Source organism: Triticum dicoccoides, chromosome 7A (genome assembly GCF_002162155.2).
Source record: "Triticum dicoccoides isolate Atlit2015 ecotype Zavitan chromosome 7A, WEW_v2.0, whole genome shotgun sequence".
Lineage (NCBI taxonomy): Eukaryota > Viridiplantae > Streptophyta > Magnoliopsida > Poales > Poaceae > Triticum > Triticum dicoccoides.
Genome location: NC_041392.1, coordinates 400236350 through 400255306, shown reverse-complemented (window position 1 = coordinate 400255306; position 18957 = coordinate 400236350).

Genomic DNA, 18957 nt, shown 5'->3' with positions numbered 1-18957 from the left:
TTCACACATGGATTTTGCTGCGGGAATCGTGTGTAATTCAAACACAGTACTCTTAAATTCCGGCGACCGGCGTGTGTATTGTTCCCATCGATCTAGATTCCGGCCGCCGATAAATACTAGCTTGCTCATGTCGTCCCTCCTGCATTCTCATCTAGATCCTCCCCTCGCTCGCCCTCTCTATCTTTCTCTCTCTCAAATCTCTGCCATGGCGTTGCCGGTCCACCCACGTGCCGATGAGGAGTCGCCACCCCACGAGGACACTCACTCAAATAGCAGCGACGAGGACCCCTATGCACCGCCGGATGAGGTTGTGGTAGACCCACCATCTTTGGATTGGTTTTGGGGGCAGTACAATCTTTGTCTGTGGAAGTCGCTGCCGCCGGCTGAGAAAGCCAGGCAAGTGGCGTTCAAGAAGGAGATAGCGGAGGAGGAAGCTAGGTACCAGGCGGCCTATGAAGCCTGTGATGCCGCCTGGAAAAAGGAGGCGGCGGAGCTTTTGGGGCGGGCGCGTTGTTGTGTGGAGGAGGTGTACGAAGACGGGTACTTCGCGAGGAAGGTCAAAGGCGCTGGCGCCTCGTGGCTGCGTGGCGGTGGGTCGATAAGCTCCAGCGTGCCACAGACGAGGAGCATTGGTGGGCACCCAATGAAATGGCAATATCGTTCGCGCTTGTCCGCCAGCAAGAGGCAGATCGGTACGTCAAGCGCTACGAGGCAGGGGAGGCGGAGTACTGCCTCGGCACTGGGAAGACATCGCACACCAGGGAGCTGCTGGCGAGTGGCTGCTGGAATACTGGCCCCAGGGGGGATTATTAGTTTTAGTATTGTTTGTTTTCAATTTTATGCATTTTACCTAGTAGTTAAGCATCATCACGTATATGTGATGACATTATATATAATGAATTCCATTTTCTATCTATTTTTGTATACTAATTTGAATCTAGCTGTTATCATCCACATACACAGAATGGATAGCGTATATACGCACATTGAAAACAAAACATATAAGAACGCAAAACTGAGTACACACATTGAAACTATCGGTGTTCTGGGAACGGGGGTCCCCAGACTTGCCTGCCTGCGGCCTGCGGCGTGGCTCAAAGGGGGGCCCAGCACGGCCCATCTTCACCAACACAAACCCAAGACCCTCGCGAGGGGCCAAGCCTCGCGGGGTGGACGACGCGGAGCTTCCTCAGGCACGGCCTCGTCAGGCTGGCTCACGAGGAGGCGGAGAGATCAAGGCGGGGTACCTCACGAGGTGCCCATGACGCAAGCCATGAAAACTCAGGGCGCCAGGCGGGTGCCAGCCCGTGCAGCGTCCTCCTTTCCTCTTTGGTGCAAAGGAGCAAGCGTAGCCGCGGAGTACCGAGGCATCAGGCAAAGGTTGCCACTTCGGTGCAACGAGACCAAGACCAGGAGGACTACGAGAAGGAGGTCATTGTGGAGCCCAAGACGGCGTCATCACCAGAGGTTTGCGCAGGCGAAGACTACTTTTGTCAGGATAGCTGATACTTGCTGTCCCCCTTCAAATTAGCCCGCCATTGTTGGCTCCCTTCCCGCTCAATATTTGGGGAGAGGACCAGGGCCTCTATAAATAGGACCAGCCACCCACATAGAGGAGGACGAAGAGGACGACCAAGAGGACGACCAAGAGGAGGCAGGAAGAGGCTCGTTAGAAGGGTCGGTCAGAGGAGAGCAGAGAGAGAGAGAGAGAGAGAGAGAGAGAGAGAGAGAGAGAGAGAGAGAGAGAGAAAGGTGGCTGAACTCCTCCCAGCAGTTCATCGCCTCAGCCAAGAACAGACCCTCGCGAGGCTGTTCTTCCTTGTATTGTTCATCATCATCAGCCCAAGAGGCAATCCACACACCGCACACTGGAGTAGGGTATTACACCACAATGGTGGCCCGAACCAGTATAAACCCTGTGTCTCTTGTGTTGTTCTTTCCTTAGTTTAGATCCAAGCATGGCGGAGGAGTGCAGGTAGGTAGGAGGCGAAATCTGCGCGCGCACCCCAGTGTTCGAACCTCAAGGGTCTGCCGGAACCCGAAATCTGACATTTGGCGCGCCAGGTAGGGGTGCGCCGGAATTCGCCTTCCACCGCCCCGTTCTCCTCCGACCGTCACGCCCATGTCTGACGCTCATCGGGCCCGCGCCGAGCGCCCAGCCGCACTCGCTTCCCGTGTTGCCCAGACGGCCCCTGTCGGCAAGCATCCACACCTTTCCCCGTCACCTGCCGTCAACGCCGCCACCGGCCCGACGGGGGACGAGCGGCAAGCATCGTCCCAGCATCCGTCCGTGCGGCAAGACGTCGCACCGCAACTCCCTCGCTCGCCCCAGCTGGATCTTCGTCCCACGCGCTCCGCGCGCCCATGGAGGCTCGGGCTGCACTCATCGCGGCAAATGAGCTCCTGCATTACCATCCCGTCGACGACGTCTACGAGGAATGGCTCGACCGCGTCGCCAAGCTCGTCCGCGCTGTAGGGGGCTCTTCGGCGCCGTCCGTTCCGCTGCACCGCACCCCGCCCCGCGCGGGCGAAGAGGCTCCGGCGGAGCCCCGGCCGCCTCCTCCTCAAGAAGACGCCATGGCTCCAAGGCGCATGGCCCCTGGGCGGAACCCGCTCCGTCAGGTGCCAGCGTAGCAAGAACAGAGCTGCCAAGAAGTCCCTTGCCCGCCAGAAGCTGCCCGGGCGCTCCCTGCTCCAGCACGTCGCGACCATCCCCCTGCTCCAGCGTGTGGGGACATGCAAGACCAGGCTCTCCATCACCCAAGGCCTCCCGTGGCCACAGCAGGCTGCCGCGCCTACACCACCGAACTACGCAGCGTCGCGTGGCCCGGCAAGTTCAAACCAGACCTGCCTCCTCGCTATGACGGCACGGCCGACCCTGCGGAGTTCCTCCAGCTCTACGAGCTGGGCATCGAAGCTGCCAACGGAGACGAGAAAGTCATGGCGAACTGGTTTCCCATGGCGCTCAAGGACGGGGCCCGCACCTGGCTCCTGAACCTGGCTCCAAGCACAATCTCCTCCTGGGAAGAGATGCGCACCCGCTTCATCGCCAACTTCCAAGGTACTCGCGACCGGCCACCCGCCGTGAGCGACATGCGCCGCATCAAGCAACAACCCGGGGAAACCCTGCAGAACTACATCCAGCGCTTCAACAACGCACGCCTCAAAATCCCCAAGGTGACTGAGGAGGCCATCATCTCAGCTTTCTCCGACGGCGTGCGCGACGTCAAGATGAAGGAGGAGCTGGCGATGCATGAAGACATGTGCACTTCCTTGGAGCTGTTCTACTTGGCAAACAAGTGCGCCAGGGCTGAGGAGGGGTGCCTCTCCCTCCTCGAGCTGCCTGCCGCAGACCCAGAAGAGAAGAAGCTCAAGGCCAAGGATGTGAAGCGCAAGGGGGCTGCAGTGCTCGCGGCAGAACCCGACACCAAGCGGGGCAGAGATCAGCCCGAACCTCCCAAGGGCAGCCGGTACTGCGTGTACCACGACCTCCACACCCACAACACCAACGAATGCCAAGAACTCCAAGCCGTGCGTGAAGGAAGGATCGGCCGACGCCCCGACCGCGGTGACCGGGACTATGGTCGAGGAGGAGGAAGAAACACAGGACGCTGGGAAGACCGTGGGCCGCGCCAAGGGTGGCGCGACCAACCTCGCGAGGATCGCTGGCAAGACCCGCCTCACAAGAGAGGATGGAGGGATCAGCCTCGCGAGGGAGACTGGAGGGATCAGCCTCGCGAGGATCGCCCGCTAGGAAACGCAGGCATCCCACCGCTGCCGCCGCAGCCAAGGAGAAACGAGGACCGCCATCAGGACGAGGAGGCTGGGGGCTTCTAGGAGCCGCGCGCGATCGCCTGCATCCTGGGCGGAGCTCAAGCCCCAACCTCTCAGCGCATCTTCAAGCAGTTCGCCCGCGAAGTGAACGCAGTACTACCCAGACTCGAAGCCACACGCCCTTTCAGGTGGTCGGCGTGCGCCATCACGTTCATCTCAGCAGATCGGCTCAAGTGTGCGGCAACAGCCGGAGTCCTCCCGATGCTTTGTTCCCCAATCATCAGCAACGTGGTGGTCACCAAGACCCTCATCGATGGCGGGGCAGGGCTCAACGTCCTGTCCGTGGAGACGTTCAACAACCTCCAAGTGCCCTACAGCCAGCTTCAGCCAACCAAGCCCTTCTCCGGTATCACCGACGGCTCCACGGTCCCGATTGGGCAGGTCCGCCTCCCTGTCACCTTCGGGGCACGCGACAACTACCGCACCGAGCTCATCGACTTCGACGTCGCTCACATTCGCCTGCCGTACAACGCCATCCTTGGGTACCCGGCGCTGGCCAAGTTCATGGCCGTGACTCATCACGGCTACAACGTCCTCAAGATGCCAAGAAGTGGCGGAGTCATCACAGTGCCATGTGAAGAGAAGGACGCGGTGTGTTCCCTGGAACGAGCCTTTCAGGCCGCATCACTGGAAGACCCGAATCGCGGAAGCAGGAGGCTTCCCGAGACCGCCCCCAAGAAGAAGAAGACATCGTCCGGCCCGGCCCCTCAGGAGGCAGGCCCCTCAGGGCCCGCGCCTGCCCAGGGGGAGCCTCCTTCCGTCGCATAGGAAAGCGCGCCTGGCGCCCTCCCCAGGCAGGGCTCGGGGGCTCTCCCCTGGAGGGCCACCGACCTAGCTAGGGTCACGAGGGAGGCACTTGGGCACCACACGGAGGCGTGTTTTGAAGCACGTTTCCCTCAAGAAGGAGCAAGGCAAGGAGATCCAGACCCACAGGAGTTCGTCAGCAAGGCCATTCAGGAGCTACAGGAGTCAAGAGTCATGAGAGGCGCCCGCCGCCTACCAGCAGTGGCCCCCCATCCAGGCGAGGATGGTGGGCTGCGCGTCTGCATCGACATACCAAGGCTCAACCGAGTCGTCTCTCTGGAGCGCCTCTGGCCCTCACGAGTGGGGCGCTGCGGAGGTCCACCCCACAGCTATGTTCGCATGCCTTACGGCTTGCCGAATGCGGCTGATGCGTACCAGCGCCTCATGAGGGGCATCACGGAGGCACGAGAGGCTAGGCATTCTGCAGCCCTGGCAGAGATGGAGATGGCCTGCGAGGAGCCGCCAGCACCTCCGGAGCCTCCCGAGGCCCCTGGGCCTGGGGGCTCGTGAGGATCGGCTCCCGCAGCCTCCCGAGCCTGCTACACCAACACCCCTTCGTCCTCAACATCATCAGGTGACATCTTTCGAGTTTTACTTCCAGCTGGGAGCGCCCCCACGGCTGCATTATTCCCAGGCCGCGTGGGTCCGTCCCTGCGGCGTGTATCCCTTTATTCCACGTTGTTAGCTTACCTTGTTGGGGGCACCCCTCAGGCTGCATGATCCCCAAGCTGCTCGGGCCAGGCCTAGTGGCATGTATCCCATTTGCGTTTATTTCCGACCATGCGTTAGACCCACCATGCTTGATTATTTGATGCTGGTCCACAGCACCTCTTCTCCTCCATGCCGACCACTTGCACGTTAAAGGGGGGCACCTGAGCATCGCGACTCAGGGCTCTTACTGGCTCTCCAGCCCTCACCCTCTGGCCTTGTCCATGGCATCGTGACCTGGCATACCAGCGATGGCTGAGACCAGCTCGAGGGCCAGGACCCGAGGACGTACAGTGCCGACATCTAACCAAATTTGCAGGGACACATCACAAGATAAGGCCCAGTGCCAGGCGCAACCCGCCTAGAGGTAGGGCCCCGTGAGTCCCGCGCTGGCTCATGGGTGCCCAGATACACCTCGCCAGGCCCTACCGTGTCAGCCACGTGTCAGGGCAGGGCTGTACACGCCCCGGGGGCTCCTCTCGGAGGCCCCCCCCCACGTACCAGTGGAAGCACCATGCTCCGCGCTGGCTAACGACACTGCCGAGGAGCGGCTATGCCCGTACACATACGGTAGCACTATGCTCCGTGCTGGTGATAAACAACTGAGGGTGCCCCCCGGGCCGCATCAACCTCAGGGAGCCCAGAGCTCAGTGTCTAGCCCCATCGTAACGCCTCCCCTCAGGATTGCCGCGCGAGGGGGCTGGGCACGGGGGCTGCGCCTGGGTCACACCTGGACGCACGCCGCCCGGCCAGGTCCCCCGGGCCTGGTTCATCGCGCGTCTCTCCCGGAGCGGAGCCAAGGTACGAAGGCCGTTTGAGCGTCAAGGGGGACTCCTGAGCATCGCGACTCAGGAGCCTAACTGGTCACGTAGCCCCTCACTCCATGGCCCCGTCCTGGTTTTCGGTCGGGACCATCGCTGGGTGAGGCACGCGCGCGGCCGGGCTCTGCAGACGTAGAACGGTGGATCCACCCGCAGCACACCTCCCTACTTACTGTTCGTGCACCAAGGGGGACTCCTGAGCATCACGACTCAGGAGCCTAACTTGTCACGTAGCCCCTCACTCCTTGGTCCCATCCTGGTTTCCGGTCGGGACTATTGCTGGGTGAGGTACGCGCGGGGCTGGGCTCTGCCGGCATAGAACGTAAGCAATTAGGAAGGAAAAGCGCTAATTTCTAGGAATTCAAAAGCAAATATTACAGTCCACACTGTTATTTCAATGCCAAACGCAAGTTTAAACGCCTCCCCGAGGCATGATACATGTGCCGTAATTAAAAGCAGGACAACAGCCACGACGGAGTCACATGGCGGCGGGGGAGCAGCGCGGAGTGGGTTCGCCTCACGGAGCAGCGGGGTCGGCGGCGCCTTGCTCCGGCTTGGTGCTGAAGGCCCGGAACTTCCCCAGCAGAGCCTCCGCGCGACCCTGCACCGCCTCGGCAGTGGCAGCGGCACGCTCACCGCTCACTGGCTCCAGCAGGCTATCGAGGTCGACACCGGGATCGCAAAGGTAGATGTGGGTGAGGACCCGCGTCAGTGCTGCAGAAGACAGGACACGCGCCTCGGCCTCGGCCGTGGTGCCAAGGCCAAGGGCGACATCTTCAAGAGCGTGAACCAGGAAGGGAAGTAGCTTGGCAGGGCCGTCCTCAGCGCCAGCCAGCGGGCCCTCCAGGCCGCTGTCGTAAAGCGTCCTCAGCGAGGAGCGAGCCTTCGCCTCCAACTCCGTGAAGGCCGCGCGGTCCTCGGTAAGAACCAGGGCCTTGTCGTCCAGCTCGGCCTTCCACGCCCCAACTCCTTCTCTAGCGCGCCTAGGCGGTCGCGGCGCTTCCTGAGCTTGGCCTCCTGGCCCTCGACGGCTGCCTCGCGAGCCTTCACGCCTTCTTCCTGCTCTTGGCGAAGGCGGACCTCTTCCGCGAGCCAATCCCGCAGGCCTTGCAGCCCGTCCTCCAGCGCCTTGCAGCGACCGCGCACGTCGACCACCTCCCCCAAGGCTGCATCGCAGGCAGCCTTTGCCTCCAGGACGGCCTGCTTCTCCTCGTCGCATGCCGTCGAGGCCTGGACCAGCGCCGCCCGAATCGAGGCGTTGGAGCAAACCCATCCAGAAGCCAGCTCCAAACGCCCGGCCACGAAGCGGGGGTCGGCGCCAAGAAGATCCTGCCGCAGTTGGTCCAGCTCAGCAACAGCATGATCCGGAACGGCAGGAGGAGTCGGAGAAACAGCGGCCGGTGGAGTAGGAGGAGAAGGCGGCAGCGCAGCCGCAGCATCCTGACGTGGAGTCTGCCGCGCCCCGACAGCTGTAGTGGCGGCGGCAGGCAAGAGCACCTCGGGAGCCACTTGGGCCGCGGGAGCTGAGCTCACCCCAGCCGGCTCAGCCAGACCTCGCGAGGACGACCGGGTAGGAGAAGCCTGTGCGTCGCGGTCACCTTCCTTCGCGGGCAGAAGCGCCGCCACGGATGGAACCTCGGGAGCCCCCTTCGGCTTCTTTGCTGCGGGTGCCAACCTATCCAAAGATGCGGACGTCAAGCCTCAAAAGCAGAGCAAGAGATAAAGACAAGAATCGAATGCTTACGGGTCATCGCCAGTGAGCTCAAGCGGCCTCCGACCAAATTTGAAGCCTAAAAGCCGGCTGGAAGAGTCATCCTTGGAAAGCTTGGAGGCGGAAGGTGCGTCTGCGGTTCGCCCCGGGGATGGGGTAGACGCGTGGGAGATCAGCCCGGTCCTGTCATTCTTTGCGATCGGGGGTGAGCTCCCGCCGTCCTGCTCGTTGTCGTCTTCGTCGTCATCCTCGTCGTCATCATTCGGAGAGAGGCGGAGAACGCGGCACCTGCGCCGGGGAGGGGAGCCCTCGACTCTCCGTCAGTCGCCTCGGAGTCAGGCCCTTTTCCGCGCTCCCCTCCCTCTTCCTCTTCGCTGGAGTCGCTGGAGGGCACGTCCACCGGTTCCTCGGGAGCTTCCAGGGGCACTGACCCATCCCCGTTGAAGACGGGTATGGACTTCACCACCCGCTCCCAGTCGTTGCGGAGGAACAAGGGCGTAGGAGCACCCTCTAGCCTCGCCACATTTCCCCCGACCAGAGATTGGAGAACCGCAGCCAGGTCTCCGGCGGCCAAGGCCGCGGGGTTCGGACGGGGCCTCCACATTGGAAGCGAGTACTGCCGAAGCGGAGCCAGCCGGTGCCCTAGGAACTCCCTCAGCAGCGACGCGCCGGTCAGCTTCGCCGCCGCCATGTCGGTCGGCCTCAGATTCGCGTCCATCTTCTCCAACACCATCTTCGCGCGGGGATCTGTGAGCTCCGCTCGACCCCAGTCGCTGGAGCTCGTGGGCTGCTCCGTGGGCAGGATCAGCCGAGGGTGGATGCGCCCGGCATCCACCAAGATCCACTTGCTCCTGAAGCCCTCAATCCTCTTCCCAGAGTTCGAGATGGTAATGGCGCCGCCGAACGCGACGAAGCTCGCGCACGCGGAAGCGGTCCCACGAGAGGTCCGGAGGTAGATGTAGTGGCGCAGCAAGGCCACTGAGGGCTGCACCCCAACATGTGCTTCGCAATAATAAGCAAAGATTGCCAGGAGAAGGACAGAGTTGAGATGGAGATGTAGAGCCTGTAGCTTGTAATGGCGGAGGACAGAGAAGAAGAATTCGGAGAAGGTAGGCACCAGGCCAGCAACAATGGCACTTACGAAGAGCGGATAGAAGATGCTCCTTTGACCCTCATGGGTGGCGGAGCCGGCCTTGAACACCTTCTCCCCGTCGATGCCCCACGCCTTCGCCATCCGGCGCAACCGGGCAAGGCCTGCCTCCGACACGTTCGGCGAGTCCAGGGCAGACGAGTACCAAGCTGCGGCCGGGGGCTGACGAGGCGCCATGGCTCCCTAGGCCGCGCGGTCAGAGCAGATATGGAAATCTCGAAGGAAGGAAGGAGAGGCGCAAGAAAGGGGATCTGAGCAGCAACCGGAGAAAGCAAGAAGCAGGGCCTAGGCGGATGCCACTCCTTTATCAACTCACGCGGTTACTGAGGCGCCCACGTCCAGTCAACCACCACGCGGCGCCCAAGGCCGCCGGCTGTTAGGGCCCGCGGCGCTTCGCTCTTGCCCTTCCGCCTCCCTGCACGGCCAAGTGGGCCCCGGGGCTACTGTCGGCGTTCTGGGAATGGGGGTCCACAGACTTGCCTGCCTGCGGCCTACGGCGTGGCTCAAAGGGGGGCCCTGCACGGCCCATCTTCACCAACACAAACCCAAGACCCTCGCAAGGGGCCAAGCCTCGCGGGGCGGACGACGCGGAGCTTCCTCAGGCACGGCCTCGTCAGGCTGGCTCACGAGGAGGCGAAGAGATCAAGGCGGGGTACCTCACGAGGTGCCCATGACGCAAGCCATGACAACTCAGGGCGCCAGGCGGGTGCCAGCCCGCGCAGCGTCCTCCTTTCCTCTTTGGTGCAAAGGGGGCAAGCGCAGCCGCGGAGTACCGAGGCATCAGGAAAAGGTTGCCATTTCAGTGCAACGAAACCAAGACCAGGAGGACTACGAGGCGGAGGTCATCGTGGAGCCCAAGACGGCGTCATCACCAGAGCTTTGCGCAGGCGAAGACTACTTTTGTCAGGATAGCTGATACTTGCTGTCCCCCTTCAAATTAGCCCGCCATTGTTGTCTCCCTTCCCGCTCAATATTTGGGGAGAGGACCAGGGCCTCTATAAATAGGACCAGCCACCCACATAGAGGAGGACGAAGAGGACGACCAAGAGGACGACCAAGAGGAGGAAGGAAGAGGCTCGTTAGAAGGGTCGGTCAGAGGAGAGCAGAGAGAGAGAGAGAAAGGTGGCTAAACTCCTCCCAGCAAATCATCGCCTCAGCCAAGAACAGACCCTCGCGAGGCTGTTCTTCCTTGTATTGTTCATCATCATCAGCCCAAGAGGCAATCCACACACCACATACTGGAGTAGGGTATTACACCACAACGGTGGCCCGAACCAGTGTAAACCCTGTGTCTCTTGTGTTGTTCTTTCCTTAGTTTAGATCCAAGCATGGCGGAGGGGTGCAGGTAGGTAGGAGGCGAAATCTCCGCGCGCACCCCAGTGTTCGAACCTCAAGGGTCTGCCGGAACCCAAAATCTGACAGAAACAGAGCAATAAACGGAGTAATACTATGATTGCTGTGAATACATAGCTATCCACGTTGAAACGACCCAACAAAATAAAACGCGTCCTTGAGACCATGACCAACAGCCCTTGCGTACGGTAGCTCTTGGCTCTGCCTGAACTCGTGTAGACATTTGTCCAAGCATTCAAAAAGCTCGTGGTATATGTGGAGCATGATCTCGAGCTCCAAGTTGGCTATTTCATCAGAGATCACCAGCTCTAGGATGTGACAACCATGTTCCTCTACTACGCCCAGGTGGACACCCGAGCCAAGGAGGCGGTCGAGCCTACTGACCAGCGCGTTGGCATCGAGCGGGCCGCGGGAAAGGCGAACGGCGCGACCCATGTGAATGGCGCGGCGGGCATCCGGTGCAAGTACCACGCGGCCGGCCTCTGGTGCAAGTATGGCGCAGAGGGCCTCTGCCCACTCCTGTCGAGGAATGGGGGTACCGCTGCGATGCCCTGTCGACAGTAGGGAAGCGCCGATGGATCAACTCTTGTTGTGCGGCGCTCCACGCCTCTCGCTCTGCGGCGCTCCAACAGTCTCGCCATGTGGCGAGTTGCAGCCTATCGGCGCAGACGCACCTAGCTTGCTCTACAGCGCGCCATCGTTCATGTTGTGCAGCGAACTACAGACTGTCTGTGCCGACATGCCTATCTTGATCCACGGTGCTGAAGCGCTATACGCCAAGGGTCTGCTCAACCCTAGCAATGACGCGCATCACGGCATCGTCCATCGCATTGCCGGGGAGCACCTCGGCCTCAATGGGCCGTGGCGCCTGCTCATTTTGCTCGTCAACGAGGTTGATGGCAGAGGCGGCGCTCTGGTGGGTTGGCATGCTTGGAAAAGGTGGATGTGCTACAGACTACGCTTGTTGCCTTTGTGTGTCACGCGCCTCCTAGGTTTACGCGCAATATCGCTGGGTGGCCGCACTACAAAAAAGACACATCCGTGACATTTTGGGCCAAACGAATTTTTTTGTCAAGCTTATGACACTTCTATGACGATAATTGTGACAAAACCCGGTATCATCATAGATGTGCTGGGGTCCTACTTCTATGACAAAAAATTGGCTTTTCGTCCTGGGCGAGCCAGAGACGTAGCTGCATGACATTCTTTGGGCCATCCATGACGGAAAAAACCGTGGTAGAAGCGAGGGCGAGGAAAATATCGGTGGAGTTCCCAGTTATGTCGCATGGTCGGGGCCGAGCGATGCGCGTTTCTCTCATACATACGTGCGTGTGTGCGAGGCGTTGCGCTCTAACTGAACCCGAGCGAGGCATTGGGCTCTAACTGAACCCGAGCGATTGCACTGCAGGCTACGCGTTACTGAACCCGAGTGATCGATCGATCCCTTGTGTTAACTAAACCCGAGTGATTCCTTCGGTACTGCTGCTAACTGAAGCCGATCGATGCTGCCTCTGGATGAACAGTGAGCGTTGTTGGGGGGTTTGCATGAACAGTTCCTGGTGGGGGGGGGGTGGATGAACAGGACCCCGTGGTGTTGTCGCTGGATGAACATGACCCTGATCGAGCCGGTTGGGGGGTGGATGTACAGGACCCCGGGGAGGTCTGGATGAACAGGACAACCCAGTGGAGGGCTGGTTGAACAGTTGCCAGTGGAGGGCCAGTTGAATAGTAGCCCTGTAGGGGTGGTTGAACAGGACCCCGTGGAGAGGGTTGGTTGAACAGTAGCCGGTGGAGGAGCACGTGGTGGAGGCTGGATGAACAGGAGCTCGTGGATGAACAAGAGCATGTGGAGGCTGGAGGAGGTCGACGGTGGATGAACAATAGCCTGTGGAGGCAGTCGATGGTGGAGATGAATAGTAGCCTGTGGAGTCCCATTTTGCGGTACGCCACACCCCTCCCGATGAACAGGACCCCTGTTTCGACCGTACCGCTCCGACACAAGTCTGTTTCCTCCACTTTGCGATATGCCACACCCCTCCCGATCAATAGGACCCCGTTTCCACCGCAGGAGGTGCAAGAGAAGTCCGTTTCCTCCGTTTTGCGGTACGCCAGACCCCTCCCATTGAACATGATCCCATTTCGACCATGTCCGGTTGCACACAAGGCTGTTTCCTCCATTCTGCGGTATGCCAAGCCTCGTTTCCATCGGCTATTCCATCCAAGCCGGTTGGCTCCCGATGAACAGCACGCATTCCGTTACCTCCCAATGAACACGACTCATTCTGTTGCCTCCCCATGAACACGACGACGATGCAGTTTGTCCGTGCCGACCCAACCATGTACACAAGCCCTGGTCGTACGTATGCGTGAGTGGGCATTCGAGACCCCGCCCGTATGTACGTACGTGGCCGTATTTACTTTCTTGCACCCTGGCCGTTGTACGTACATGTACATGCTACGTGTGCGCCTCTACTATGAGATGTGCGCGCCTCTACTACGACACGTGCCCTTCCTTACACAGTCACGGTTCATCACTGCAGCCTGTAAACAGACAATCATAAGTACGTCCACGTTCGCGACCAGAATGACAATGCTACGTATGCTTCGACCAGGTGGGTCCCAACTGTCAGGCACTTCATTGCATGTGAAGATGTAGCTGGTGGATCCCAGCAAGTCAGGGGGCGAATCATTTTTTTGCCCGTAATGTGGACACACTTCCTTGGGTGCGGAGATATAGCTAGTGGGTCCCAGCAGTCAGGGGGGAAACATTTTTTTCGTGAAATATGGTCGCCCGTCCGGTGGGTCCCTGCTGTCAAGTGGAGGAATCATTATTTTGTGCGTAATAAGGAGGCATTTCCTTGTGTGTGGCCATGGACCCAGCTGTCAGCCTCTCCATGTACAGTCCACGTCCGATGGATGTCATTCCTTGACCACATTAACCTCGCCGCGCCGAGAGCACCAGGGCGGTGGACGATGGCAAGGCCTAGGAAGGGAATGACAAGATGCCGGGGAAGACGCGGCAGTGGAAGCCCACGCGGTGGGGAGTACGAGGGTTTACTGGTCCGGCTGCAGTTGCCGAAAAATAACATGAGGTGTGGGTGAGTAGAGGAATGGCCTGGCTAGCAATGGAGTAGGGTGGGGCAGTGTGTTTTGTGCGGGAGCACAGTCGGCCACGGGACGCAGGAGCAGGCAGTCCCACCGGCGCTGGTTTGGGTGGCAGGAGTAAGAAGACCAGAGGTTGAATAACACTACGACCGTTGGATGGACATCATATGGTCTCTGCAGCTAGAATCGTTTATATTGACTAAGTTGACAAAGCCCTTGGTACGCGTCAACTTAGTAGACCCACAGTTCAACCTCCGAAACGGTGCGCCCCAGATCTCAAGGGGAGGAATCATTTTTTGGGCGGCTGAAGCTAGAATATCCAATGGCCACTGCTGCTAGAACCGTGTGTTGACTATAAGTTGACAAAGCCTTGCATATGCGTCAAAATACTTCTTTTAGGGGACGCATCAACTTAGTAGGCCCATAACTGTGTGGCAGAGAACTTATAGCCCATTTGCCATTTGTAAGAATGTACAACCCATTTTTAAATTCTAATGGAATTTACTACAGCCCATTTACAGTTTGTTAAAAGTACAGCCCATTTTGTAGCTAGGACAACGATTAATAATTTCAACCAACCGTTCAAAATAGAATTCAATAAAATTTCCGACATTTTGATGGGATCCGAAATATTTTTATCCCGAAATTTCTAGTGAGATTAAATACAATTTCAATATAAATTTGTATTATGTAAAAATCCAATGAAACATTGTGCAAGCAACAATTAATGAAATTAAAATTTTCAAAATCCAAAAGTGATATTTTATAAAGTAATTACGTGTTTGGTGCATTTTTTATAGTTTCTGCTTAGTTTTTATAATTACATCCCATTTATTATTTCTTAAATCCCAATTTCTTGTTAAGCCTAATGCATCCCACCTAGGAAAGATTTGCAGCCCAGCGGGGCGGAGAATAATAAGTTGACCCGGATTGTGTACAACTGTCGGCCGAGTTGCAGTGCTGATGTTGAAAAAAGGTATGTGTAGTACAATACAACCTTACATGGCTACTCAGCCCACATTCAGTGACGCCGGAAAAGCCCAAACAAGGCATCTGTACAACTTTTTGAAATCAATGAGCTCAATTAGTAACTTAAGAAAAAAGTTAGAGAACAGTGGAACCTAATTAAAAGCTGTCACGAGCGAAGAAATAATTCAATGGGCCCCACTTGTGCGCGCGTGTGAGAGAGAGAGAAACCCATCAGTTAATGCTCATAAATACATCTTTCTGCCATATGTATTGTTGATGCTCAGTAAAAACTTATATAGTTGACACAATCATATAGAACATCATAGCACACTGAACTTGCATACACAAATTTCAGGCAGGCGACACAATCAGGGTAGAAGCAGTGCATCGCTACAGGTAGGGCTATGTTGTAACCAATGAACTCGTACATAAGGGTTCATCGTCTTTATCAATGATAGGGAAATATCTTGAATGTTGTACAAAGAAAACAAACACACAAAACAATATATAAGTTCTGCTAGAACATTTAGTTGACGTATAACCCTTTCTAAAAAAGGTTCAGGTAAAAAAATAGAACATGTCACCATCAAATGTACTGGCACATCAGTGCTTCACACCCATAGCTCAGATTTAACTAGTACAGTATCTGACAAGATTCAGTTGTTACCTCAAATTAGAGCACATCCAGGCAGCCAGCCCCGCCTCTTCTCCCAAAGAAGCAGTGGCCTCCGCCGCGCGATGGAGTAGGCCCTATGCCATCCATCGTTCTGAGCAACACGGGGAAAGTCTGACGTTGACTCCTGTAATGGACGTCGTCGATGGACCAGGGCACCAGAAGCAGCGGCAGGACTTCGACTGATGGACTGACCACTTCTTCAACATGCATGAACACTCGACATGGGTACATCCCTAACGTGGTCCGTGGTGGTCTTGGTGGCGACGAATATTACAACATCGGTTCCTGCACCGGTATCTCAACACCAATCACCTTTGCTATGGTGGTCAACTTCTTCATCCACGCCATAACCGTCAGAACCCAGCTATCTGGAGGAACAAACATACTTACGAGCTCACCTCCAAAGTCGTTGATAAGCTCATTCATGGACTCATTGTCCCAAGCACGTCGAGGCATGCCGTGGAAGGTAAGCTTTGTTAAAAACTCAAGCTTAGAGGGCACCGAGACCCATCCTGGGTGCCTCCGATCAAAGCTCACTAGCGCGCCATCGCAAAACAAACGCTGGGAAGATTCGAACACATGACTATAGATGAAAGTTGTTCGGAACCTAACAAAGAAATCAGCCGGTTAAGGACAGACTTCGACGAGCAAGTCACATATTTGGATGTCGTGCGCAATGCCAAGAGATTTGACAAGGTCGTCCGGCGAGATGGGAGGCCGGTCGCCGTTGATGGTTACCATCAGCACTTTGCCGGCAAATTGGTCATCAAGCGCCGCCATGCCACTGTTGAGTGACAGCACGCAGCGCCCAAAGGCAGGACGGACCTTAAGATCTCCGGCTAGAAGATCCGCATTGACCGACGACATGATAGTGCGCTTGAGTACATGGAGTATAGGAGGGGGATTTGGGGGAACTGGAGTAGGAATCGAGATTCCAGAGGTGGGGGGGGGAGATTGGGGATGAAAAGGTAGCGGGAATTTCAAACACGCGCCAATATGCTCTCAGCGCGCAAGTGCACGAAAACACCGGTGGTGGCCACATGTCGGCCTAAGAGTCCCTATTCTTTCTTTTTTTAAGAGCCAACCTTTTTTAGGATCTTTTGAGAGCCCGGCTTGAGAGTCATAGTTGACCTATTTGGCATTGCATTACTACTTGACCCATATTCAATGACACCTCACTGGCCCAAACAAGTGTACATCATCGAAAAGACACTTAGCTCAAATTATAACTTGAAAAATGGAGATATACTCTGAACACTAGAGAATGGTGATACCCTCATTTAGCCCACCAGCAGTTCGAGACAATAAACAGTTTGAAACAATGATATATACAACATTCAAACACTGACTACGGATTACTACTTACATAAACAACAAGACATGATAGCTCATAAGAAGTCTTGCTACACCACCAAAACGCACCCATTTGCAGCGCTCAGACTCTCGTGATCCAGACAAGAATAACATTCTAAACAGAGGCAACTATTACATAGTAAGAGTGACATAGACGAGGATCACCAAATGACAATGAATATGCATAACAAAAGAGAGAACTACCCATCCAGAACATGCAGCAAAGACAACAAGTCATTCAAAGAGGGATGATCCAACACCATCATAATTTGCAGCCCCGGTTCAGCCACCAGTGTTCCGGAGACACCAGTACTCCACCCTTTCGACGGAACAACTCAATTACCTATCAACCTGAAGGCTTGAACCACATCACTGCCTGTCGGACTCGACACATCCAAGGATCAAAGTTAATCCAGATTCCTTTGTCATTCTCACCTTGTTTTGGCTGCATGCTATATCATTGACAATCAGGGGAGTTTGCTCCCGAACTCCTGGGGCTCGCCGTGTAGACACAATTTTCCATAGCAAATAGAGCCTCTCTGCCATCAAGGTCCTTGTCAATGGTGATATCCTGGTTAATCGGATAATTGAGTCTGAGAAACAGAGATTGTGAAGCAAGGCTGTTTACCCGCCTCCAACTAAAAAATCCTAAAGGCCCCAACAAGCTGGTATCCTACTCACAGACGTAGCAGCCACTGTCTGGATACTCACGTATTTCACGGTGCTTGCATATAGTAGAGTTTTTGCAATATAACTTTTCCGTCTCATGTGTCCAAATGATCATCAGTCTTTTGTCGTCGTCTGATCGAGCAAGGAACCAATTGTGCTTCCCTGTTTTTGGCAAAGGTGGTGTGATTACAAAGGGTAGTAACTGTAGGGACACTGCATCATATCAAAAAGGACAGGCATTGTTAATGTAAGATCAACATTGTTCAGAGTATGAGTAGGATAGTGCAATAAATAACATTGATATGTCCCTATTGGAACTGGGAGGAAAATACAAGGAAATGTATACTGGGTTCGAAAATATAGAAGTGCCATGCATGGTTATACTCATGTTATCTCACAATCGATTCTTCACAGGAAACTACCATGTCATGCATGTTATGTAATCATGTTCTGTCCTCACAAACAAATTCTTCAAGGAAACTAATAGACCATGCATTGTTATATACTCATGTTCTGTGGGAAAAAAATTTGTGAGCATATTATTCTAGCCATTGATTGCTGAAGGGCGAATATAGTTATGTACACATGGTAAGCATTACATGATTTCACTATTTCCAAATATAGAGTTCTTCATATGCACATTTACTTCCTTAATGTATGGTTAGATGAAACCAATAGTGTGATGCATGTTTCTACATCAGTAAAATGAGGAAACTAACATGGCCATTCATACACACTCATATTTAGTAGTATATAGGTTACTATAAAGTAAAGAGAATATCAATATCTTCCTATCCGTTTGATTATTCAGGGGTACAAATTGGCTGTAATGACATGGTCACAATCTCATGAATTAACTCATTCCAAGTATAGATGATTTATGGCGTCTCTAATACATTGCCATAGTTCTACTCAAATTCTGCTCAAACAGGGATATGTAAATCATCACAAAAAGTTCAAATAGTGTCATGGCGTCATTGTTAACATCATACGGAAACAACTTACACGCACCGTCCCAGCAATACAGAAAATATAGAAGTGCCATCAGCTTTGTCGATCACATAGATGGTCCCTTTGCGTTCAATAGCCACACAAAAATGTGTATCAGCTTTGACGATGATCCACTATGAGCTGAGCTGTCTCCAGCTAATGAAGGCACCGGCGAAAAGATAGGCGAGTCCCTTGTCAAACAAGGCAATTAGCTTGAAGTCTGCGTAATCCGCATGTCGTGTGGGCATTTGGCAGTTTACAATCTTTTGCAAAATAAGGTGCGTCGAACTAACGACGTAATCTAGATGACTTGGACCGTGACAGCAAAACTCTATATCATCCAATGGAGGAAGGATAATCTCATGGGAGGTCTGGAAGTTCATGAGCACCAACTTTTTCCCGTCTTCTCTGAAAGCAGCCATCCAGTGGGAGTTCATGCCGACCCAGTACATACCTGCAAGAAGTTTCGGGCGATGGTGATCGGATCGAAGTCGAGGGAAATGATGTACGGCGACCCGCTACATACCTGCAAAGAAGTTTCAGCTGATTGAGGTCGGATTGAAGTCGAGGGGCATCATGTATGCCTCCATATCATGGTGAGCAAATCTCGGAAGACCAGATAGCAACAAGCAGGGTGTCTTGAAATGCTTAGGCCTCGCTTCGACGATGGCCATTTGCATGCCCCTCGAGCATGCAGCCAGCCGCAGGGCGATCAACATATCCATACATGAATAACAGAGGTCGAGGATGTCACTGGGGAGATTGCTCCAATCACGGCTCATATGGATGTTGCGCGGTTCACGTTCGGCCATGG